Source organism: Schistocerca americana, chromosome 2, assembly GCF_021461395.2.
Source record: "Schistocerca americana isolate TAMUIC-IGC-003095 chromosome 2, iqSchAmer2.1, whole genome shotgun sequence".
Classification (NCBI taxonomy): Eukaryota; Metazoa; Arthropoda; class Insecta; order Orthoptera; family Acrididae; genus Schistocerca; species Schistocerca americana.
This window is the reverse complement of record NC_060120.1, coordinates 439,044,601-439,069,774: the sequence shown is the minus strand read 5'-3', so window position 1 is coordinate 439,069,774 and position 25,174 is coordinate 439,044,601. Positions and strand designations below refer to the sequence as shown.

Below are 25,174 nucleotides of genomic sequence, written 5' to 3'. Positions count from 1 at the left end.
TGGCAAACTCATCTTTGAAGCAACGCATAACTCTCTGCCACTAACAGCATTGCTTTAGTTCGAAATTTTTCTTTCTTTTGCTTCGTGGTACCTTCTCCATCCCAGGGCCTACAGTTCTTTTAGAGTTCTGTCAATTTGGTCCTCATAAATATCTGAGGGCATTTGACTGTGGCTTTACTTACTCTAATGTCCCCTTACAATTTAGAACACCTTATTTCGCTTACGCTGTCAAATGCTTATTTTAGGTTCTGACATTCGTATAATATGAAGGATCCTGGCTGTTCTTAATTATTGTTTATATCGTTAAGCATAGGAACAAATAATCAAGCAACAGATTTTTTATTTTATTCTAGTTAATGAGTCATAGTGTTCGACGTCAAAATGATGACAGTATAGTTCTCACCTTCACTTATTAATTATGTTATCAGTCACATTTAATAACGATAACGTTATGCGTAAGAACAGCAAAATGCGATATGTTTACAGTCAGCTACACTTACCGGAGATGCAGTGCCAGTGAAAGTCAGAGATTTGGTTCGATAGAAAGTTTCATTTTGTAACAAATGTTCATAACAACGTATATTCCGCGAAAGAACAGAGAACTCTGCGCTATGTACTTTCTATCGGAGGTGTTATTCCGGCAACCTAGATGAGGGGCACTGTGTAGTTTATAAGACATCGCGAGAAACAAGGGTAAGTCTGAACGTTGTGTCTGTCCACGAGGTGGACATGTCCTAACACAGAACTTAACAGCTCTGGGATCTGGAGACTAGCTACACCAGCAGCTTTGAGTGACGACAAAGAAATATTCCACAAAATTACCAACCGAAGAGTGCCTAGGTTGATGACACAAGCCAACTTCAAATTTTTTTAAGCAGGGGAGATTTACCCTAATATGTAAGTGGAAGGGAAATTCACAATAATTATAAATGTATAATTAGCACAATTATTTTACAAAATGTGTATTTTCAATGGAAGCAAATATGAGCAGGATTTGGGTTTTCAGAGAGTGCCTTCATTTAGAAGGCTTTGTTTCGAATAGTGTTTTTGAGTTCTCAAGAAAATTTTTAGTTTAGAAGAGGAATTCTATTTTTAGTACGAAATATGATTTTTAGATCCACAGAATACTTTTGCTTTCTAAGAGTATTTTTAATTTTCGGAGTACTGTTAATTTCTCAAGATTATTTAAAACTTTTCAAGAGGAATTCAATTTTCAACAAGTGTGTAGTGTTCCATGGAGCAATCTTAGGGTCAAGAAGGGTTTGGCTTTCAAGAGGACTTCCAACTCTAGGGAGCACTATACTTTTGCAAAAGAGTTTCAGTTTTGCTCAGTATTGCGTAGTTCTTTGACAGGTGAATTTCCTGTGACCCTTATTATACCTCATTTCTCCTGCTGCCGGAGGAGATAGAGAGAGAGAGAGAGGGGGGGGGGGGGGGGGAGACATCGTGAACAAATGCTTCAGTTATTGATGTTAGTCTGATGGAGCTATCTGGAACACAATCTATTACTGCATGTCGATTTTCCTTGGGTCTAATACCTCATCTGTAGGAATCAGCACGAATATTAGAAGCAAAAAGTATATGAAATCAGACTGCCATCTTTATAGACGATATCTAAAAGGACATTCATAAGAGGGTCAATTTATATTGTGTTCTTGCTTTTAGGGGAGGTTGTGATAACATCGCATTATTGGTTGGTGAGTAAGGCACGGGCAGACAGCACATCCGATCAGACATGTAACTGAATCAAGTTAGTTAATTATAAGCTTCATAAATCAGTTTACAGGCTGTGTATATATAATGTATTTCTGTGTGTCGCTGCATGCTGGGCTTACACATATTACTAAATAGTGCAGTGACAGAAATGGAAATTTCATATGCTTCTCATGTTACAAGTGAAACACAAATTTAGCGGCGAAGTGAACACATGGTGCCACTGATTAATGAAATAATCTAGTGTAGTGTAGTGTATGAGTTGTCAAGATGAAAAGATTTCATATTAGATGTAAAATTTTCTATCACTCTTGTCAGATATTTTAAGTTATTGGGTAAATTATAAAAAAAAAAAAATATATAGGTGTTTACTGAACTTCTTTCTGATCTGCTCACAGCTTTAGTAATGTGTGATGGTCATTTGTTCTTTTAGTGTTCTAGCTGTGGACTTTATAACCTTCTCAAATTGAAATGGATTATTTGAAGATACAATTAGAATGCCTGTCTCCTAGAAGAGGCGAGTACAAAATTATTGTGGCTGAATATCATACACTTCTCTCACTGGTCGCTTTTACGCGGTCAGTGCATTCGTCTAATGCCGTGAATTGCCCCATAAAAATGCACTGTAAGAGATTAGGTAGAAAATATTTAAAATATGTTGAGATGATTTGTTTGTTTCCTAAACTAGCAACTACGTGGAGAGCTGTTTGAATAGCTCAGTAACATATTTCTTTCCTGAACCACGCAAGGAAAATGGGATGGTTCCTATGAAAATGATACAGTTGATTTTCTTTCTTCAGTCCGTACTCGTGCCCCGTTTGCATTGACCTTACTGTCCACATATACTAAACAATAACATGCTTTCCTTTCTTCCTTGTACCAGTTTTAATTTTCAACGCGTAAACTAAATATTTGGAGCATTCTACCCTAATCACTGGCTCCTTTGTCTGTTAGTGTTAATAGATTTTTGTACAGAGCTGTTCATTTTCAGAGAATTGTTTATTAATTCCTCATAATTCGATGGTCATATATTTTCACGACATATCGTTGGGTCTATTTTCTGTAGCAAAATTAATTTATCAGGGGAAAATAATGTATAAAGTATTTCAACTCACTTAATATGCACTTAATAGGTCAGTAAGTGTGGTCATCGGAATCGTAATTTTCCATTCTGTCTGAATCGGCAGCTGGATTTTGAATTAACTTATTAAATGTGTACTCTCTTTTTGTATTTACTGGACGTAATGTCACGGCCTCTCCATGTGCATGGAAGGTGCCAGAAAAGAATCTCTGGTTTATAACTGACGCCATCAAGGAGTTCAAGGGGGGGGGGGGGGGAGTACCGTCTTTCTGGGAACCAAAACTCCAGTTGAGGCAAGGCACAAGTCTCAACAATACAGGTGTATATCCACTGAACAGAGTATGTGCAAAAAGAAGGATCATTACGATAAAAATTAGAATTCTGTTCCCTTTTAGGCTGCCTCAATTACAATGTTATCATTTCAAAAACTAATTACAAGAAACGTAAGCCACTCTTCTCATGTGTGGTATTTTCATCAGACATAGAAAAATTCATACCTACAACAAAACCAACAATTAACCTTTACATTAAAATTAAACATACACAGAAACATTAAAAAAATAAGCCAGCATCCACATGAACAGCGATATTCTCGCCTTGAGAAATCCTTCCACTAATTCAACAAATATGCAGCCCCACCTTGGGTTTTTACAATAGCATGGAGCTAACAGTGATTTTTCCATCACTGAATACTTTCACTAACTCCACACACAGGTGATGGGGTGGGACGTCGTAGGTAGCTAGACGGGCAATGTTTACCTTTGGGTCTGGGTAGAGTGGTGGCAGTTACCATCAACATATCGGGCAGAACGTGATGTCGCTACAATTTGAGAACACGAGGCATGAGAAAAAGAAATCCAACCACTGGCGATGTGTGCCACTAAAAATTATGCTGTCCGTGCACTGCTAACTGCGACAGAACTTCCTGGAGGCACCAGGGAGGGAAACCAAGGAACACAGTGTCCCCCGATCCAGGAAGGGAGTTTTGTCACACAATGGTCTGCAGTTCACGTGTCAAACTCTGATCAGTTCGATGGAACAGTGTGGGATCAACGTCTACTGGACGACTGTTCACCACGCCTCTGCAAATCTCACTGAAGGATGTTTCCTAGATGATGGTGGAATATGTCCTGCAAATCATAGCTAGTTTAATTCATTACATCTCTGGTTTTTTCCACCTGCTGGCTAACAATAGGTAATCTTGTAGTCAGTCTCATTAAAGATGCACCTAAACTGCCAACTGCACCGAATATTAATTTAAGAACTAAGAGACCATAGTTCAGCGCAAATGAAGGAAGAAAGCGCTGCAAAAAGGAAAGCACGACAGAACCGCTGAAAGGCACCTCATTAGGATTGGTGATTTGTGCTAGTCCGAAGTTATCCACGGTCGGACGTAGTGGAGAGAAAATTTCAAAATTTTACTTATTGTTTGATGATCCTTATACGATCGAGAAGATGACTAGTGATCATTCATATCTGCCAATAGACCATGGCGCCAGCGTTGAGGAGCAATACAAAATAAGTATCGATAGACTTTGTCAGAACAGGTGATACAATATGGGAAATGGGTCTTAGAGTTAGGGACTTGTCAATTTCTGATACATGAGAGAATAACGATCAGTGATGACAAGGCAAGGGATAAGCAGCATAGTATGCATTGTTGGGCCTAGAGAGTATGAAGAGGTGGAGATAATACTGCAGCATTCGAGCAAGCGGAAGATGACGTCCAGATAGTCGGAAGATATACGACCGTATAAAAGGCGTTTACTACGGCACTACAGACCAACAAGAGCAACAGTTATACAGAATAGTAGAAGAAGTGGAGACCGAAAATATGATAGGAACGAAGTTGGTCAAACGGTGAGTTGAAGCCTCGGATCAATTCATGAGTCGTGTTCGGGTGCCATGATTAGCAATGAACTGCACTTGTGTCCACGGTTTAAATTGTTACACAGAGAGTAGGAGAAATCCATCGAATGTGTCAGAAGCACATTCCCAATTTATTTATTTATTTGAGAAATTCAGGACTCTCATAACGGTATAAACACAATGAAGCAATCTAGTCTATACCGTTTTGAATTGCGTAAAGGAAAACTGGTCTTTGCAGGGATCTCATGGAAAGCATTACGCTCTGGAGGAAGTTAACCCCCTGACAGCCTGGTGAGAGTGAGCAAACGGGCGGCTGCGAAACTCGACGAGCAATCACGTCCCATTGTCGTCACCAACTTCTCGGGCAAGCTGGGTAGCGTGCCAGCCGTCTACATGAAAGGCGTCACGTGTAGCGTTATGAAACTATGCAGGCTATAATAAATATTTCGTCCCCCTCGCCGCAAAAAAAGCTAAACAAACGATGCAACATGTTTTCAAAACAGAGGACAGTGGTTCTCTTTCTGCCTGGCACAAAATAGTGTGAAATGGAAAATCTACGACATACATTCTGAGTCTGTTTGTACATAACTATTTAAGCAAGCGGTCTTGCCGACAAAAAATGGTCACAATCTTAAATATGTGCATACCACTACAAGTACAATTTTTCCTGGAGACAGTTTCTATGTATGCACACAAATTCCTGAGCGACTTAGTGTAATTGATATCGACTGTATGTAGACACAAAGCTAAATTAAATTATATTGGTATAATTTTTAAATACAGATCAATAACTTTATCATCTGCATCGGTCAAGAGGGTGCCTAAAGAAATGGAACGCAATGGGCATAGACGATGTAGTAGCTGATGGCTGTACTACGTACACAAACAAAAATATACGGCAAAGGTATTCAAGACAGGTTGGTATGATGGGTGGCCAAATGTTTAACACAGACAAGAGACACTGGAAGAGGTGGCTGAAGTTTTCTATCTTTAAAGCACAACAGGTAAAGAAGGAAGATGAAAGAAAGACATACTGTATTATAAAAATGGATGATGATGGTTCAGATGGCTCTAAACACTATGGGACTTAACATCTGAGGTCATCAGCCCCCTGGACTTAGAACTACTTAAACCCAACTAACCTAAGGACATCACACACATCCATTCTCGAGGCAGGATTCGAGCCTGCGACCGTAGCAGCAGCGTGGTTCCGGATTGAAGCGCCTAGAACAGCTCGGCCACAGCGGCCGGCTATAAAATGGAGGTACATACGTATGTATGCATGTATGTTTGTATGTATACAGGGCTATTACAAATGATTGAAGCGATTTCACCAATTCACTGTAACTCCATTCATTGACATATGGTCACGACACACTATAGATACGTAGAAAAACTCATAAAGTTTTGTTCGGCTGAAGCCGCACTTCAGGTTTGTGCCCCCAGAGCGCTCGAGAGCGCAGTGAGACAAAATGGCGACAGGAGCAGAGAAAGCGTATGTCGTGCTTGAAATGCACTCACATCAGTCAGTCATAACAGTGCAACGACACTTCAGGACGGAGTTCAACCAAGATCCACCAACTGCTAACTCCATTCGGCGATGGTATGCGCAGTTTAAAGCTTCTGGATGCCTCTGTAAGGGGAAATCAACGGGTCGGCCTGCAGTGAGCGAAGAAAGGTTGAACGCGTGCGGGCAAGTTTCACGCGTAGCCCGCGGAAGTCGACGAATAAAGCAAGCAGGGAGCTAAACGTACCACAGCTGACGGTTTGGAAAATCTTACGGAAAAGGCTAAAGCAGAAGCCTTACCGTTTACAATTGCTACAAGCCCTGACTCCCGATGACAAAGTCAAACGCTTTGAATTTTCGGCGCGGTTGCAACAGCTCATGGAAGAGGATGCGTTCAGTGCGATACTTGTTTTCAGTGATGAAGCAACATTTTTTCTTAATGGTGAAGTGAACAGACACAATGTGCGAATCCGGGCGGTAGAGAATCCTCACGCAGTCGTGCAGCAAATTCGCAATTTACCGAAAGTTAACGTGTTTTGTGCAATCTCACGGTTTAAAGTTTACGGCCCCTTTTTCTTCTGCGAAAAAAACGTTACAGGACGCGTGTATCTGGACATGCTGGAAAATTGGCTCATGCCACAACTGGAGACCGACAGCGCCGACTTCATCTTTCAACAGGATGGTGCTCCACCGCACTTCCATCATGATGTTCGGCATTTCTTAAACAGGAGATTGGAAAACCGATGGATCGGTCGTGGTGGAGATCATGATCAGCAATTCATGTCATGGCCTCCACGCTCTCCCGACTTAACCATATGCGATTTCTTTCTGTGGGGTTATGTGAAAGATTCAGTGTTTAAACCTCCTCTACCAAGAAACGTGCCAGAACTGCGAGCTCGCATCAACGATGCTTTCAAACTCATTGATGGGGACATGCTGCGCCGAGTGTGGGAGGAACTTGATTATCGCCTTGATGTCTGCCGAATCACTAAAGGGGCCCATATCGAACATTTGCGAATGCCTAAAAAAACTTTTTGAGTTTTTGTATGTGTGTGCAAAGCATTGTGAAAATATCTCAAATAATAAAGTTATTGTAGAGCTGTGAAATCGCTTCAATCATTTGTAATAACCCTGTATATGTTCCACATCTCCTCCTAAACCACGGGACCGATGATGGAAAAGAAGTGTAGCTCACGACGCACACATACCCAGACTTCTTCATTCAATGAAAGCACTTAGGGACTCGCAACAAGTTTTACACATAATCTCAAATCTTTACGAAACTTTTTCTTGGTGACAACTCCCGAAAAGTAATGAAAGGAAAAAAGTTTATGGCTTACTGTATTTTCTCTGTTTAAGCGGTAGAACTACTGCGTCAGACATGACGTTTTATTTATATATTCTTTTATCACTAACTACATTCAGGACGCATTTTTCAGATAGTATTCTCGTATTCCAATGACTGTGCCAGCAAAGTTGTATCACCTAGCTCAGGCGACATGACCTCATAAACACTGAGATGCGTGAAGAACTATAGCATCTTGCATGGCGTTCAAATGTATTACTTCTTTGCTACCAGCTGTATCCGCATCACACCGCCTTCACCGATGCAGATGATAAAGATATTTTTTTTTTTTTTTTTTTTTTTTTTTTTTTTTTTTTTTTTTTTTTTTGAGCACTATGGGACTCAACTGCTGTGGTCATCAGTCCCCTAGAACTTAGAACTACTTAAACCTAACTAACCTAAGGACATCACACACATCCATGCCCGAGGCAGGATTCGAACCTGCGACCGTAGCAGTCGCACGGCTCCGGACTGCGCGCCTAGAACCGCGAGACCACCGCGGCCGGCGATAAAGTTATTGATCTGTATTTAAAAATGATACCAATATAATTTAATTTAGCTTTGTGTCTACATACAGACGATATCAATTACACTGCTCCATGCCGCCGTTGGATAAGCAGCTGCAGCAGCAAGTCGTATACTCCTAGCTCACTCATTTGTTACATAGTTTAATTCTTAATTTCTTTGCGTGTCTTTGGTACTTGCATTGTCTAATTCATAAATTTCTGGCGTATTATAGTATTTGAGAGTTGTAGCATCGCGTTTTAGTACCTGAATAGTGTAAATTCGCGTAGTCGTCTGTCTTCTGTTTTTGTTTTGAACGGCCAGTGTCGGTTGGTCACAGTCAGTGTGCTCCCTGCCGCCGTTGGATAAGCAGCTCCAGCAGCAAGTCGTATACTCCTAGCTCACTCATTTGTTACATAGTTTAATTCTTAATTTCTTTGCGTGTCTTTGGTACTTGCATTGTCTAATTCATAAATTTCTGGCGTATTATAGTATTTGAGAGTTGTAGCATCGCGTTTTAGTACCTGAATAGTGTAAATTCGCGTAGTCGTCTGTCTTCTGTTTTTGTTTTGAACGGCCAGTGTCGGTGGGTCACAGTCAGTGTGCTCCCTGCCGCCGTTGGATAAGCAGCTGCAGCAGCAAGTCGTATACTCCTAGCTCACTCATTTGTTACATAGTTCAATTCTTAATTTCTTTGCGTGTTTTTGGTACTTGCATTGTTTAATTCATAAATTTCGAGCGTATTATAGTATTTGAGAGTTGTAGCATCGCGTTTTAGTACCTGAATAGTGTAAAATCGCGTAGTCTCCTTCCGCCGCCGAGCACTGTGTCAGCAGTGCGCAAGTAGCAGCATTACTGCATTTACTAGGCAATCTTGTATTTTAATAACCGTTTAAATTTTGTGTCGATTTGTTTGCGCTCTCTGTAGATTAGTTCAGACGTTCTTTGCACAACAGTTTTTAGCATGGATAGGGACTGCAACTGCTGTGTTCGGATGCAGGCTGAGTTGGCATCCCTTCACTCCCAGCTTCAGGCAGTGTTGGCTTCGGTCACACAGCTTGAGGCTGTTGCCAATGGGCATCACTGTGGGGTTCCGGCTGGGGGTTTGTCGGGGACGGCCAGCTCGTCCCACGCATCCCCCGATCGGACTACGACTGTGGTTGCCCAGGACACTGCCCGCATTGAGGCTGATCCCTCACCTGTGGTAGAGTGGGAGGTCGTCTCAAGGTGTGGCAGGGGGTGAAAGACATTCTGGAGGGCTGAACGGAAGGCTTCTCCAGTTTGTCCGACGAACCGGTTTCAGGCTCTGTCTCAGGCTGATACTGATCTTCGGCCTGACATGGCTGCTTGTCCTGTTCCAGAGGCTGCCCCTCAGTCTGCAAGATCCGGGCGGTCACAGAGGGTGGGCTTACTGGTAGTTGGGAGCTCCAACGTCAGGCGCGTAATGGGGCCCCTTAGGGATATGGCAGCAAGTGAGGGGAAGAAAACCAATGTGCACTCCGTGTGCATACCGGGGGGAGTCATTCCAAATGTGGAAAGGGTCCTTCCGGATTCCATGAAGGGTACAGGGTGCACCCATCTGCAGGTGGTCGCTCATGTCGGCACCAATGATGTGTGTCGGTATGGATCCGAGAAAATCCTCTCTGGCTTCCGGCAGCTATCTGATTTGGTGAAGACTGCCAGTCTCGCTAGCGGGATGAAAGCAGAGCTCACCATCTGCAGCATCGTCGACAGGACTGACTGCGGACCTTTGGCACAGAGCCGAGTGGAGGGTCTGAATCAGAGGCTGAGACGGTTCTGCGACTGTGTGGGCTGCAGATTCCTCGACTTGCGCCATAGGGTGGTGGGGTTTTGGGTTCCGCTGGATAGGTCAGGAGTCCACTACACGCAACAAGCGGCTACACGGGTAGCAGGGGTTGTGTGGCGTGGGCTGGGCGGTTTTTAAGGTTAGATGGCCTTGGGCAAGTACAGAAAGGGCAACAGCCTCAACGGGTGCAGGGCAAAGTCAGGACATGCGGGGACCAAGCAGCAATCGGTATTGTAATTGTAAACTGTCGAAGCTGCGTTGGTAAAGTACCGGAACTTCAAGCGCTGATAGAAAGCACCGAAGCTGAAATCGTTATAGGTACAGAAAGCTGGCTGAAGCCAGAGATAAATTCTGCCGAAATTTTTACAAAGGTACAGACGGTGTTTAGAAAGGATAGATTGCATGCAACCGGTGGTGGAGTGTTCGTCGCTGTTAGTAGTAGTTTATCCTGTAGTGAAGCAGAAGTGGATAGTTCCTGGGAATTATTATGGGTGGAGGTTACACTCAGCAACCGAGCTAGGTTAATATTGGCTCCTTTTACCGACCTCCTGACTCAGCAGCATTAGTGGCAGAACAACTGAGAGAAAATTTGGAATACATTTCACATACATTTTCTAAGCATGTTATAGTCTCAGGTGGATATTTCAATTTACCAGATATAGACTGGGACACTCAGATGTTTAGGACGAGTGGTAGGGACAGAGCATCGAGTGACATTATACTGAGTGCACTATACGAAAATTACCTCGAGCAATTAAACAGAGAACCGACTCGTGGAGATAACATCTTGGACCTACTGATAACAAACAGACCCGAACTTTTTGACTCTGTATGTGCAGAACAGGGAATCAGTGATCATAAGGCCGTTGCAGCATCCCTGAATATGGAAGTTAGTAGGAATATAAAAAAAGGGAGAAAGGTTTATCTGTTTAGCAAGAGTAATAGAAGGCAGGTTTCAGACTACCTAACAGATCAAAACGAAAATTTCTGTTCCGACACTGACAATGTTGAGTGTTTATGGAAAAAGTTCAAGGCAATCGTAAAATGCGTTTTAGACAGGTACGTGCTGAGTAAAACTGCGAGGGACGGAAAAAACCCACCGTGGTACAACAACAAAGTTAGGAAACTACTGCGAAAGCAAAGAGAGCTTCACTCCAAGTTTAAACGCAGCCAAAACCTCTCAGACAAACAGAAGCTAAACGGTGTCAAAGTTAGCGTAAGGAGGGCTATGCGTGAAGCGTTCAGTGAATTCGAAAGTAAAATTCTATGTACCGACTTGACAGAAAATCCTAGGAAGTTCTGGTCTTACGTTAAATCAGTAAGTGGCTCGAAACAGCATATCCAGACTCTCCGGGATGATGATGGCATTGAAACAGAGGATGACACGCGTAAAGCTGAAATACTAAACACCTTTTTCCAAAGCTGTTTCGCAGAGGAAGACCGCACTGCAGTTCCTTCTCTAAATCCTCGCACAAACGAAAAAATGGCTGGCATCGAAATAAGTGTCCAAGGAATAGAAAAGCAACTGGAATCACTCAACAGAGGAAAGTCCACTGGACCTGACGGGATACCAATTCGATTCTACACAGAGTACGCGAAAGAACTTGCCCCCCTTCTAACAGCCGTGTACCGCAAGTCTCTAGAGGAACGGAAGGTTCCAAATGATTGGAAAAGAGCACAGGTAGTCCCAGTCTTCAAGAAGGGTCGTCGAGCAGATGCGCAAAACTATAGACCCATTTCTCTGACGTCGATCTGTTGTAGAATTTTAGAACATGTTTTTTGCTCGAGTATCATGTCGTTTTTGGAAACCCAGAATTTACTATGTAGGATTCAACATGGATTCCGGAAACATCGATCGTGTGAGACCCAACTCGCTTTATTTGTTCATGAGACCCAGAAAATATTAGATACAGGCTCCCAGGTAGATGCTATTTTTCTTGACTTCCAGAAGGCGTTCGATACAGGTCCGCACTGTCGCCTGATAAACAAAGTAAGAGCCTACGGAATATAAGACCAGCTGTGTGGCTGGATTGAAGAGTTTTTAGCAAACAGAACACAGCATGTTGTTATCAATGGAGAGACGTCTACAGACGTTAAAGTAACCTCTGGCGTGCCACAGGGGAGTGTTATGGGACCATTGCTTTTCACAATATATGTAAATGACTTAGTAGATAGTCTCGGAAGGCCCATGCGGCTTTTCGCGGATGATGCTGTAGTATACAGAGAAGTTGCAGCATTAGAAAATTGTAGGGAAATGCAGGAAGATCTGCAGCGGATAGGCACTTGGTGCAGGGAGTGGCAACTGACCCTTAACATAGACAAATGTAATGTATTGCGAATACATAGAAAGAAGGATCCTTTATTGTATGATTATATGATAGCGGAACAAACACTGGTAGCAGTTACTTCTGTAAAATATCTGGGAGTATGCGTGCGGAACGATTTGAAGTGGAATGATCATATAAAATTAATTGTTGGTAAGGCGGGTACCAGATTGAGATTCATTGGGAGAGTGCTTAGAAAATGTAGTCCACCAACAAAGGAGGTGGCTTACAAAACACTCATTCGACCTATACTTGAGTACTGCTCATCAGTGTGAGATCCGTACCAGATCGGGTTGACGGAGGAGATAGAGAAGATCCAAAGAAGAGCGGCGCGTTTCGTCACAGGGTTATTTGGTAACCGTGATAGCGTTACGGAGATGTTTAACAAACTCAAGTGGCAGACTCTGCAAGAGAGGCGCTCTGCATTGCGGTGCAGCTTGCTCGCCAGGTTTCGAGAGGGTGCGTTTCTGGATGAGGTATCGAATATATTGCTTCCCCCTACTTATACCTCCCGAGGAGATCACGAATGTAAAATTAGAAAGATTAGAGCGCGCACGGAGGCTTTCAGACAGTCGTTCTTCCCGCGAACCATACGCGACTGGAACAGGAAAGGGAGGTAATGGCAGTGGCACGTAAAGTGCCCTCCGCCACACACCGTTGGGTGGCTTGCGGAGTATAAATGTAGATGTAGATGTAGAATTTGCATTCGGTATCCTCATAATCCGCCGAATGTACTTACAAAATTATGTCACTGTGTGACACATAGGAGATACACGTCATAAACATTGACCTGCGTAAAAACGAAACTGCAGAGCGAAGTTCACTATAGATGCAGACGAACTATGTGTGCAAATATGGGTGAACTACGTGAAATTTACGCGAAACATGTGTGACATGTGGGTATGCGGGCAAAGACAAGGGCAAGAAGCTCCTCGTAAACGCTTGGATCGATTTCAGCCATGTCTGATATACATACTACTTATTATTTGGAAAGAAATACTGTGGGGATAAGAAGAAGTGACCTCCTATTGGGGTGAGGTTGATAAAGGGGAGAGAGAAGAGGGAAGGAGGAGACAGACAGGTAAAGAAGAGCAGGAGGAGATGGACAGAGGGAGGGGGAAATAATCAGAGAGGGAAGGAAATGGACTGACAGAAGGGAGAGGAGGAAATGGACACAGAAATAAAAGAGGAGGAGATGGATGGAGAGAGGGAGGAGGAAGAGATAGACAGAGAGAGAGAGAGAGAGAGAGAGAGAGAGAGAGAGAGAGAGAGAGGAGGAGGAGATGGACAGAGGGGGAGGAGGAAATCAACAGAGAAAGGGGAGATGAGATGGAGAGAGGGGAGATGAGGAGATGAACAGAGATAGGAAAGAGGAGGAATGGACAGAGAGAGGAGCGAGGAGACAGTTGACAGAGAAAAGGAGGGAGGATTTCATGGACAGAGAGAGGAGGAGGAGGAGACAGACGGACAGAAGGGAAAGGAGGAGGTAGACCTACAGGGGGTGTGGGGGAGATAGAGGGGAGGAGATGGACAGAGGGGAAAGGTGCAGAATGACTGAAGAGGAAGGAGGAGATGAACAGAGAAAGGAAAGACGAGGAGATGGACAGAGACAGGTGGAGGAAGAATTGGACAAAGAGAGGACGAGAGCAGGACAGGGAAGAAGGAGAGGGTCAGAGAAAGAAAAGAGGAAATGGGCAGGGAGAAGAGGGCGAGGGGATGGACAGAGAGAGGGGGAGAAGAAGACAGACAAAGAGGGGGAGTAGGACTTAGAAGAGACGAGGAGCAGATATGGGGGAAGAAAAGACTGATTTAAACGGGATAGGAGGAAAGGGACAGAGGGGAAGGAGCAGATGGGCAGAGGGGGAGGAGCAGATGAATAGAAAGAAAAGTGAGTAGAAGATGGAAAGAGAGGGAGGAGGAGCAGATGGACAGGAAAACAAGGGGGAGGGGGGTGAACTCCTAAGGGACCAAACTGCTGAGGTCATCGGTCCCTAGACTTACACACCACTTACACTAACTTGTGCTAAGTACAACACACATACCCATGCCCGAGGGAAGATTCGAAAAACAAGGGAAGAAGAGATGACTACAGAGAGTGGGAAGGGGGAGATGGACTAAGAAGATTGTAATAAATACATACCTTGGGTACTCAGCTAATATAATTATATTTTTCTGCACATAAACTTTCTTTAGATCATTACATATTGGTACAGGTTCTTGAAATAAAAATGATCTTGATTACTGGCATTCAGGGCATGCTTTTGTCCCAGAAAGCCGTGTATTTGGTAAGTTTTAAGTGGCCGCAAATATTTCGCAAAATACCCCTCGAAAACTATGTTAATAAGGAAGCAAAATTAGCGATTAACGTGTCATCGACGATGAGGTCGATAGAGACGCAGCTCAAGCTCGATGCAAGAAGGAACACGAGCTGACACTTAATGTCAGAGGGTCATGTGTAAAAAATGCTTCAGGGTAATGAGGATGGGTACACTTATTTTGTTGATTTTTAGAAAGGCTTTTGACTGAGCTGACTCAAATATATTCCTAAAAACCTTGGGAGGCGCCAATGTAGAAAGCAAGGACCAAAGGAAAAGTGCACATTATAAAAGGGTGGCAGTAAATCAGACAAGACAGGTATTGGAAGAAGTGGTGCACAGACGTGTTGTTTTTCTCTAAGGCTCAATATTTATGCTGGATAATTAACAGAAAAAACATAAAAACAAGAGGCATAACAGTAGGAAATCAAAGGATAAAGACGATTAAATACAGAGATTACAAGCAGCGCTCGCAGAATCAGAGAAAGAACTACATTTCTAGTTGCAGAAGTGGAAGAACAGAATCGGATAAAGACAAATGTAGAAAATACGAAAGTTACGAGAATTGTAAAAATGAAAGTTCGATCGAAGTATGATTATCAAGGAAACCAGTTGCATGAAGATAAATCTCTTAGGTACTTAGAAAATGTGGTGGGGAGAAATTCAAACTTTGTGAAGAAATAAGTAGTAAAATAAGAATCGACAAAACTGTTTTTGAAGAGGTGGAAAGATTGATGATGGCACAAAGTGTCCCAATAGGACTAAGATAGAAATTTGCAAGATGTTTAATGTGGATTATAGTATTATACAGCAGTATTCACAAAAAAGAAAAAAAGACAAGTACTTGCGTAGTTTAAAGAAATGGTTGCAGAAAAATACGCCTAAAGTTAAATGGACTGATAGAATGAGAAGGAAGATGGAAGGAAGGAATACTAGCGGAAATAGTAAAAATGAAGGCAACATCTTGGCTGGCATGTATACTGCTAAGAAATTCCTGCAATGGGCATCTACCCGAGGGTGGTTGTGGAGGAAAGAGAGAGAGGGGAAGAAGGCTTGGAATGCGGTAAGACATAACATGTAGATCACGTTAGCAGCGGATTAAGAAAGAGGCACAAAGCAGGGGAAAGTGGAGAACATCCGTTTCTACCCGTTATGACATAGATTAACCAAAGAAAAAAACAGAGGCAAATCAAAAGTTTCTTAACGTTTACTATTCATTTAATAAAAATGGTTCAAATGGCTCTGAGCACTATGGGACTTAACTTTTGAGGTCATCAGTCCCCTAGAACGACTTAAACCTAACTAACCTAAGGACATCACACACATCCATGCCCGAGGCAGGATTCGAACCTGGGACCGTAGCGGTCGCGCGGTTCCAGACTGTAGCGATTAGAACAGCTCGGCCTCCCCGGCCGGCTATTCATTTAATATCATTTAATTTCAAATTCACCTTGAGATCTGACCTCGTTTGTCCTACTTAGAACATTCGGAAGGTAGAAATTCTTTGGACACAACAGCATGGTGATATCATAAACATCGCATGGTTTGCTCTGGGTGGTTATAATTGAAGTGCACCTACACAGAGACGTCCAGTGCGGGCTGTAACTATCGTATGGAAGCGAATCTTAGTAGATATTCTGATGCGTTAATGCGGAACCGATTTACTGTGGAAATAGTTTGTTGCAGTTTCGGCCACCAGTTGCAAACCTGGCGCTGTGAATGCAAGAAAGACATATAGAAATGTTTCCATTTGTAATTGACTGGGAATGGGACGTAGGCAGAAATCGTCAAACGTCAAACGAGGTTTAAGTAGTTCTAAGTCTAGGGGACTGATAACCTCAGATGTTAAGTCCGATAGTGCTTAGAGCTATTTGTTGTTAGACCATTAGTCAATCCAGACTTACACAGTTCGTTCAATAGGAGTACCGGAGACGTCGACGAGATGCTGCTGAGCGCTAGCTTTGAACCTGGCGGTAAAAATTGGAACTATTTTTTTTCAACGTAAATGCGTTCCTCATTTACGCTGTAGCATATCAACCAAGTTTCACTGCCATACTATAATTGAAGCCCGCGCTGGATCTCCGTTAGTAGTTGCACCTTAATTGTAACCACCCAGTATGATCGTTTGTAGATACTCCAACGGCTGCAACTGGGAGACATATTTGAGTGTTTAATTTTTAGGGCAGAATTTCAAGTCGAACTCACACATCCATGTGAACTAGAACTACAACTATTGCCATATTGCTGGTAACGATGTTTAAGTATTTAAATAATGTATCACTTGCTATCACTTGTCCGTGACTGAAGTTGCGTTGCGACAATCACTTAGAAGAAATAAAACGCTTCTCAGGCGCAGACGGCTAGCACAGTCTTTAAAACTAACCATTTGGGTCTCTCTGCCTCAAAAAAACGCCTGTCGCTGCAAAGTTTCGAAGGACGTGCATATCGGCGTCGCCAGTTGTCGGTGGTCACTCGTGGCGACAGACCTTGAACACGGCGATAACGAGGAGCGTCCCGCGACCACCGGCAAGCCACGTGCGCCACAGTGGAGAAGGAACTGTCCGCCTGCAGTCGTCCCCTGATACCCGGAGTGGTCAGCAGGACAGCTCGTGTTGCACTCGCACTGGGACGGGGCCGAGAACCAACAGGAGCACCCACGGTTCGTTTGCTTTCTGGTCGCCAGTCATTTTCTATATGTTATTCCATCCTACCACAACATGCATTAGTGTTTTAGAGTTCATTATGCGTCTCACTGTTGCAATGGGTGTCCACCCCTCTGTACGCTACATCTATAACTAAAATCTGAAAACCACTTTGAAGTGCATGGAAAAGGATTGTATTGTATTGTATTGTATGTTAACCGGGGAACTGGAGACGACGGAAAGGCTCCGTCCCCGCCGCAGCCGCAGTGGTCCACAACCCCACGACGACTACCGCAATCCACTTCACCCCTCCACCGCCTCACACCGAACCCAGGGTTATTGTGCGGTTCAGCCCCCGGTGGACCCCCCAGGGAACGTCTCACACCAAACCCCTATGTTTGCGTGGTAGAGTAATGGTGGTGTACGCGTACGTGGAGAACTTGTTTACTCAGCAATCGCCTACATAGTGTAACTGAGGGGAAATAAGGGGAACCAGCCCGCATTCGCCGAGGCAGATGGAAAACCCCCTAAAAACCGTCCACGGAGTAGCCGGTTCACAGGAGCTCGATACAAATCCACCGGGCGGATTCGTGCCGGGGACCAGGCGCTCCTTCTCGCCCCGAAAGTCGTGCGTTAGACCGCACGGCCAACCGAGCGGGCTATGGAAAAGGATACTTCCCATTGTACTAGTTATTAGCGCTTCTCTTCAATCTATTTGCTTATGGAGCGTGGAAGGAACGATTGTTTAACCGTCTCGAAGCGGTCAATTGAAGTCATAAAGTCTGTAAATTAATCCTCGATCACATTTGGCACTTACAAACAGGAGAAAAAACCTCTATTGTGACAAAAGTAAGTTCAATTGACTGAGGGCTTAATATACAAAAAAATTTAGAAATATATAAAAAACATGGCTAATAATCCTTCTTACTAGCCATACATACCATTAAAAGCAGTCTGACACAAGTATCATCGCAAGTAATCTGTGCACATAGGTACATAACAAGGGCTGGTGATGGCCTGCGCCATCGTATACTTACACAAACATAACTGTAACCAGTAGAGGGCAATGATGGACATAAGTGATCAGCCTTATATCGCCCTGAACCGGCTACAGTTATGATTATACGGCGTTGTCCAAAAACATGCTGTTATTTATAGGTGATTGAGTTTTATTTTATTTTACTTCTTCGACCTGTACTCCTTGGTTCTCAGTGCATGTGGAATGCCTTTTGACCATACAGGCCATAGCTCGTTCACATTTTTCCGTACGTATAGAGCGGACAAGCTGTGTTATGCACTCTGCAAGGTCATTAACGTCAGTAGGTCTTGTAGCATACATGCGTTCTTTCACCATTCCCCGCAGCCAAAAATCGCGAGGAGTCGAAATGGGTGACCATGATGGCCGCGCCAAAGGTCCACCTGTTGAAATCCAGTGTCTACCAAATGTTTCATCCAGGTAGTCTCGAACTTTTCAAGAATAACATGATGGTGCACCAATTGCTGGAAGCAGCCTGATCTTAAGATACCGAGGAGAAGAATATCAACAACAAAATTCTGCAACATGTCTAGGTAAAAATCTCTCGTGACTGGCTGATCATTTAAAAATAGGGACCAAGTACTGCAAACTTTGAAATATCACACCATAGTTAAGTTTCGGAGAGGATCGTGTTTGCTCTCTTAGTCATGGGGACTGTCTGTACTCCATATGACTGAACTGTGGTTATTCATGTTGCCGTTTCGTTTGACATAAAGAACAGAACATTAGGGTTTATATCCATCATTTCTAGCAACACCTCTGCATCTCGTAAACGAGCGGTATTACCAGCGTCAGATAGAGCCTGTAAGGCTTGAATGTGGTGTGGTTTCATTCCCAGATCGACGAGGACAATTCGTAAGACATTTGTCTAAGCGATTCCGTTTTCCACTGCTAATCTCTTACTTGACTGTCTTGGACTCCTAATAATTTTGCCTTGAGCATTTATGATGTTATCTTCCGTTCAAATATTTCTTGCACGTCCTCTCTTTCCTATACAATCATTGGTCCCGGATCCGGTGCGAATAAATTTCTCATGCTGTCGACGGATAATTAAACGCCTTGGAAGATGCTTATGAAACCATTGCTGAAATAATTTTCTCTGTATTGTAGGTAACCCAGACCCTTCGATCCGTGCTCCTGTCTCTCTTCTCTCCTCCAGATTATGTCGGGTAGCCTCCCTAGTCTGCATCAAAAGAAAATTTAAATTGTGTCCTACCGTATGAGTGGCAACATCTTTTTGGACAATCATGTATAAGTATAGGACGCCGTCCCCCGAGCCATCAGCATCACTTGATATGTACCTACGTGTATAGATGACACTTATGTTAAAATACTTTTAACTGTATGTATGGCTAACATGTATGTATGTATGGCTAATATGTATAATTATTAGCCATGTTTTTATGTATTCCTAATGTTGTTTTCCTCTTTGAAACAGATCAGATGATGGCAGGAAGCCGAAACTAGTAAACGTTAACTGTAACATTTATGTATAAAGCCTCGATGAGAGCTGTATTGAGTCTAATCTTATCTTCGAGATCCCTACGGCAGTTTTACGTAAGCGATTGTAGCATATTCCAAGATTCCTCACTTAGCCTTGGTTCTGGAGACTTTGTAAGTAGGTTTGGGGGAGGGACAGCTCAGGTCTGTATGTAGGCATCTGCCAGCTCCAGCATATCCATGACGCTCTCCCATACGCCAGTTGAACCTGTGACAACTTGCGCTGTCCTTCTTTGGATACGTTGAATACCCTCAGATAGTCCTATTTAGTACGGGTCCCACACCCTTGAACAATATAGTAGGATGGATCACAAGTGTTTCATAAGCAATTGTCGTTGTAGATTATTTGCTTTTCTCAGTACCCCCCCCCCCCCCCCCTTCCCATGAAGTGAAGTCTACCATCTTCTTTACCTACGACTGAGCCAATGTGACCGTTCCGCTTCTTGGCCTACAAATTATGACGTCCAGCTATTTGTATCACTTGTCTGATTCCAATTGTGTCTCAGTGATATCGCATTCACGGTATTTCATTTACGAAGTGCATAATTTTACTTTTAAGAACATTTAAAGCAAACTGTCAATTTTTACACCACTTTGAAGTCTTATCAACATCTGACTGAATACTTGCGTACCTTCTTGCGGACAGTACGTTATCAGACGTGACTGCATCATTTGCAAAACTTTTGAGGCTACTATTTGTTTGTGTACCAGGTCAGTAGTATATAACTTGAACCGCATGACTTCAATCAAACCTCTCTGGGGTACGCCTGAAATTACTTCTGTGTCTGTAGATTATTCTCCACCTAAGGTAAGGCAAGCATTTTTGTTACCAATTCCTCAGTCGAGCTTAAATTTATCTTGATATCATATATTATGTATTATACGTGTCACTGTTAAAATGGCCGGCCGGATTGGCCTTGCGGTTCTAGGCGCTTCAGTGTGGAACCGCGCGACCGCTACGGTCGCAGGTTCGAATCCTGCCTCGGGCATGGATGTGTGTGATGTCCTTAGGTTAGTTAGATTTAATTAGTTCTAAGTTCTAGGCGACTGATGACCTCAGAAGTTAAGTCGCATAGTTATCAGAGCCATTTGAACTGTTAGAATGGAAAGTCAGTTACAAGACTATTCCATACGATCATATGCTAGTTTACGGGAGTAATAACAACCAGGCAAGCGAAGTGGTGCGATGGTTAGAACAGCAAACTAGCGTTCCGGACGAATGAGATTGAAGTACCTGTCCGATCATCGTGGCTTTAGCTTCCCTTAAACCAGATCAGGCGAGTGCTAGGATGTTTCCTTTAGACCTATTTCCTCCTGCGTCCTTGAGCGGTTGAGGTAGTATACTGTCTCTAGTGACAGTGACGTCGACGAGATTTCAAACTGCAATCTTTCTCTCTTTCATCGACGAGGAATGGTAGAACTCAAAATACAACAAAGATTTCATTATATTATTCAGAGATTATACGCAGTGGATTCAATTATTTTCAATAGGATAGATTTCCACGATTTTTGAGTGAAGACTTTAGATTGGTATATCACAATCACGAACATCAGTGATTATGTAGACCGTGTCGGTATGGTAAGAAAATATATGAAGAATATCTCATTATTTCCGCACCAACACGTTGCTCATTTACATATGTTACTGAAGTACCTTAATACTATGGTTGTCATAAAGGAATTTAGTTCCATTTATAACATTTCAGAAAAATTGCTCTTTTATAATGGTTGTCCCGTATCTCCTTTTCTAGACCTATTCTAGGAGATAGTACGTCTGATACTTTACTGAAAAAGTGCGTTGTAGGTAAACTGTTTAGGACGCACTAAAAGTAGCTTTTCCAACTGCCAGTAATTTGTTGGATGGTGAAGGAAACGGTGCAAACTTCAAAGCTTTTAATGAAACGTGGCTAAAATTAGAACCTTCAAAACTGAGTATGCTAACCTGTAAAGTTTGCTGCTCTGTTTCCCATTGCTTAAAATTTATTTTTTAATGTACTAAGGTAAGGGCTTTTTGTTACATTCCCTAGTTTGTTAAAGAAACTAATTTTTATCATTTTAATGGTAAAAGTTTTCACCGTTTCCTTCACCCTCCAGCAAATTACCGGCAGTTAGAGAGACAGCTTTTAGTGTGTCCTAAACAGTTTGTCCAAAACGCATTTTTTCAATAAAGTCTCATACCAACAATCTCCGAGAAAAAGGCCTAGGAAAGGAGATATGAGACAATAATTATAAAAGTGCAACCTTTCTGAAATGTTGTAAATAGAGCTATATTCATTTATGACAACCATAGCATAAATAGAAAGTGATGTTCTTATTTATAAATTATTGCACAATAAAACATTTACCTTTTAAGCTCACGGTGGATGTATGTCTTTTTCTTCTTCTGAAGGGCATTAAATAATACATTTTCCTATACAGTGGTTTGCCAGATAGCTTTATTAATCGTTTTAGCGGTGCGTCGGAAGTGACAGTGTACAACAGGTGCCCCAGAACAAGTAAGGACATCGTAGACCTCATACAGGATGAGCATCGCTCGCTGTCACGTAAAAGGTTTCAGGTACTGGAAGTGCCCAGACATAGCATGAGGGAAACTATTTTCATCATCTGTTGCAGTAAACCATTACTAGGCGCACGCGACCTTTACTAATAATTTCTGAACTTGAAGATTATCTGTTGTTGCTGTTGTGGTCTTCAGTAGTCCAGAGACTGGTCTGATGCAGCTCTCCGTGCTACCCTACGCTGTGCAAGCTTCTTCGTCTCGAAGTATCTACTACAACCTACATCCTTCTGAATCTGCTTAGTGTATTCATCTCTTGGTCTCCCTTTACGATTTTTAACCTCCACGCTGCCCTCCAGTACTAAATTGGTGATCCCTTGATGCCTCAGAACATGTCGTACCAACCGATCCCTTCTAGTCAAATTGTGCCACAAGTTCCTCTTCTTCCCAGTTCTATTCAGTACCTCCTCATTAGTTACGTGATCTACCCACTTATCTTCAGCATTCTTCTGTAGCACCATATTTCGAAAGCCTCTATTCTCTTCTTGTTCAAACTATTTATCGTTCATGTTTCACTTCCATACACGGCTACACTCCATACAAATACTTTCAGAAAAGACTTCCTGAGACTTAAATCTATACTGGATGTTAACAAATTTCTCTTCTTCAGAAATGCTTTCCTCGCCGATGCCAGTCTACATTTTATATCCTCTCTACTTCGACCATCACCAGTTATTTTACTCCCCAAATAGCAAAACTCATCGACTACTTTAAGTGTCTCATTTCCTAATCCAATTCCCTCAGCATCACCAGATTTAATTCGACTACATCCCATTATCCTCGTTTTGCTTTTGTTGATATTCCTCTTATATCCTCCTTTCAAGACACTGTCAATTCCGTTCAACTGCTCTTCCAAGTTCTTTGCTGTATCTGACAGACTTACAATGTCATCGGCAAACCTCGAAGTTTTTATTTCTTTTCCATGGATTTTAATTCTTACGCCAAATTTTTCTTTTGTTTCCTATACTGCTTGCTCAATATATAGATTTAATAATATCGGGGATAGGCTACAACTCTGTCTCACTCTCTTCCCAACCACTGCTTCCCGTTCATACCCCTCGACTCTTATAACTGCCAATTTCTGTAAAAATTGTAAATAGCCTTTCGCTCCCTGTACTTGACGCCTGCCACCAGAAGTTGACAGAGAATATTCCAATCAACATTTTCAAAAGCTTTCTCTAAGTCTACAAATGCTAGAAACGTAGGCTTGCCTTTATTTAATCTACCTTCTAAGGTAAGTCCAGGACCAATATTGCCTCACGTGTTCCAACATTTCTACGGAATCTAAACTGATCTTCCCCACGGTCGTCTTCTACCAGTTTTTCAATTCGTCTGTAAAGAATTCGTGTTAGTATTTTATAGCTATGGCTTATTAAACGGATAGTTTGGTAAGTTTCACACCTGTCAATACCTGCTTTCTTTGGGATTGCAATTATTATATTCTTCTTGAAGTCTGAGGGTGTGTCACCTGTTTCATACATCTTGTTCACCAGATGGTAGAGTTTTGTCAGAGCTGGCTCTTCCAAGGCTATGGTAATTTTCACACCTGTCAGTACCTGCTTTCTTTGGAATTCCAATTATTATATTCTTCTTGAAGTCTGAGGGTATGTCACCTGTTTCATACATCTTGTTCACCAGATGGTAGAGTTTTGTCAGAGCTGGCTATTCCAAGGCTATCAGTAGTTCTAATGGAATGTTGTCTACTCCCGGGGCTTGGTTTCTACTCCCGCCTTTCAGTGCTCTGTCAAACTCGTCACACAGTATCATATCTCCCATTTCATCTTCATCTACCTCCTCTTCCATTTCCATAATATTGTCCTCAAGAACATCGCCCATGTATAGACCCTCTACATACTCCTTCCACCTTTCTGCTTTCCCTTCTTTGCTTAGAACTGATTTTCCAACTGAGCTCTTAATATTCATAAAAATGGTTCTCTTTCCTCAAAAGATCTCTTTAATTTTTCTGTAGGCGGTATCTATCTTAGCCCTACTGATATATGCTTCTACATGCTTACATTTGTCCTATAGCCATCCCTGCTTAGCCAATTTACGCATCCTGTCGATCTTATTTTTGAGACATTTGTATTCCTTTTTGCCTGCTTCATTTACTGCGTTTTCATATTTTCTCCTTTCATCTGTTAAATTCAATATCTCTTCTGTTACTCAAGGATTTCTACTAGCCCTCGTCTTTTTACCTACTTGATTCTCTGTTACTTTAACTATTTCATCTCTCAAAGCTACTCATTCGTCTTCTACTGTATTTCTTTCCCCCGATCTTGTCAATCGTTCCCTAATGCTCTCTGAAACTCTCTACATCCTCTGGTTCTTTTAGTTTATCCAGATCCCATCTCCTTAAATTCCGACCTTTTTTGCAGTTTCTTCAGTTTTAGTCTACAGTTAACAAGCAATAGATTGTGATCAGTGTCCACATCTGCCCCTGAAACTGTTTTACTATTTAAAACCTGGTTCCGAAATCTCTGTCTTCCCATTATATAATCTATCTGGAACCTTTCAGTGTCCCCAGGCCTCTTCCACGTATACAACCTTCTTTCATGATTCTTGAACCAAGTGTTAGCTATGATTAAGTAATGCTCTGTGCAAAATTCTACCAGGCGACTTCCTGTTTCAATCCTTACCCCATCCCATATTCACCCACTACTTTTCCTTCTATTCCTTTTCCTACTGTCGTATTCCAGTCCCTCATGACTACTAAATTTTCGTCTCCCCTCACTATTTGAATGATTTCTTTTATTTCATCAAACATTTCTTCAATCTCTTCGTCGTCTGTGGAGCTAGTTGGTATATAAACTTTTACTACTGTGATAGGCGTGGGCTTCGAGTCTATCTTGGGTCCAATAATGCGTTCACCTTGCTGTTCGTAATAGCTTACCCGCACTCCTATTTTTTTTATTCGTTATTGAACCTACTCCTGCATTACCCCTATTTGATTTTGTATTTATAAGCCTGTATAAAC

The 25,174-nt window shown here is 42.4% G+C and overlaps 1 protein-coding gene across 1 annotated transcript in view; it reads left to right on the top strand.

Moving 5' to 3' along the window:
• The first annotated feature begins 17,016 nt into the window (after window positions 1–17,016).
• Window positions 17,017–25,174, top strand: part of LOC124594856 (ATP-binding cassette sub-family C member 4-like) — a 289,353-nt gene continuing 281,195 nt past the window's right edge. Inside the window, exon 1 of the mRNA XM_047133319.1 lies at window positions 17,017–17,124. The gene's annotated coding sequence lies outside the window, so the exon portion shown is untranslated. The remainder of the gene's footprint in view (window positions 17,125–25,174) is intronic.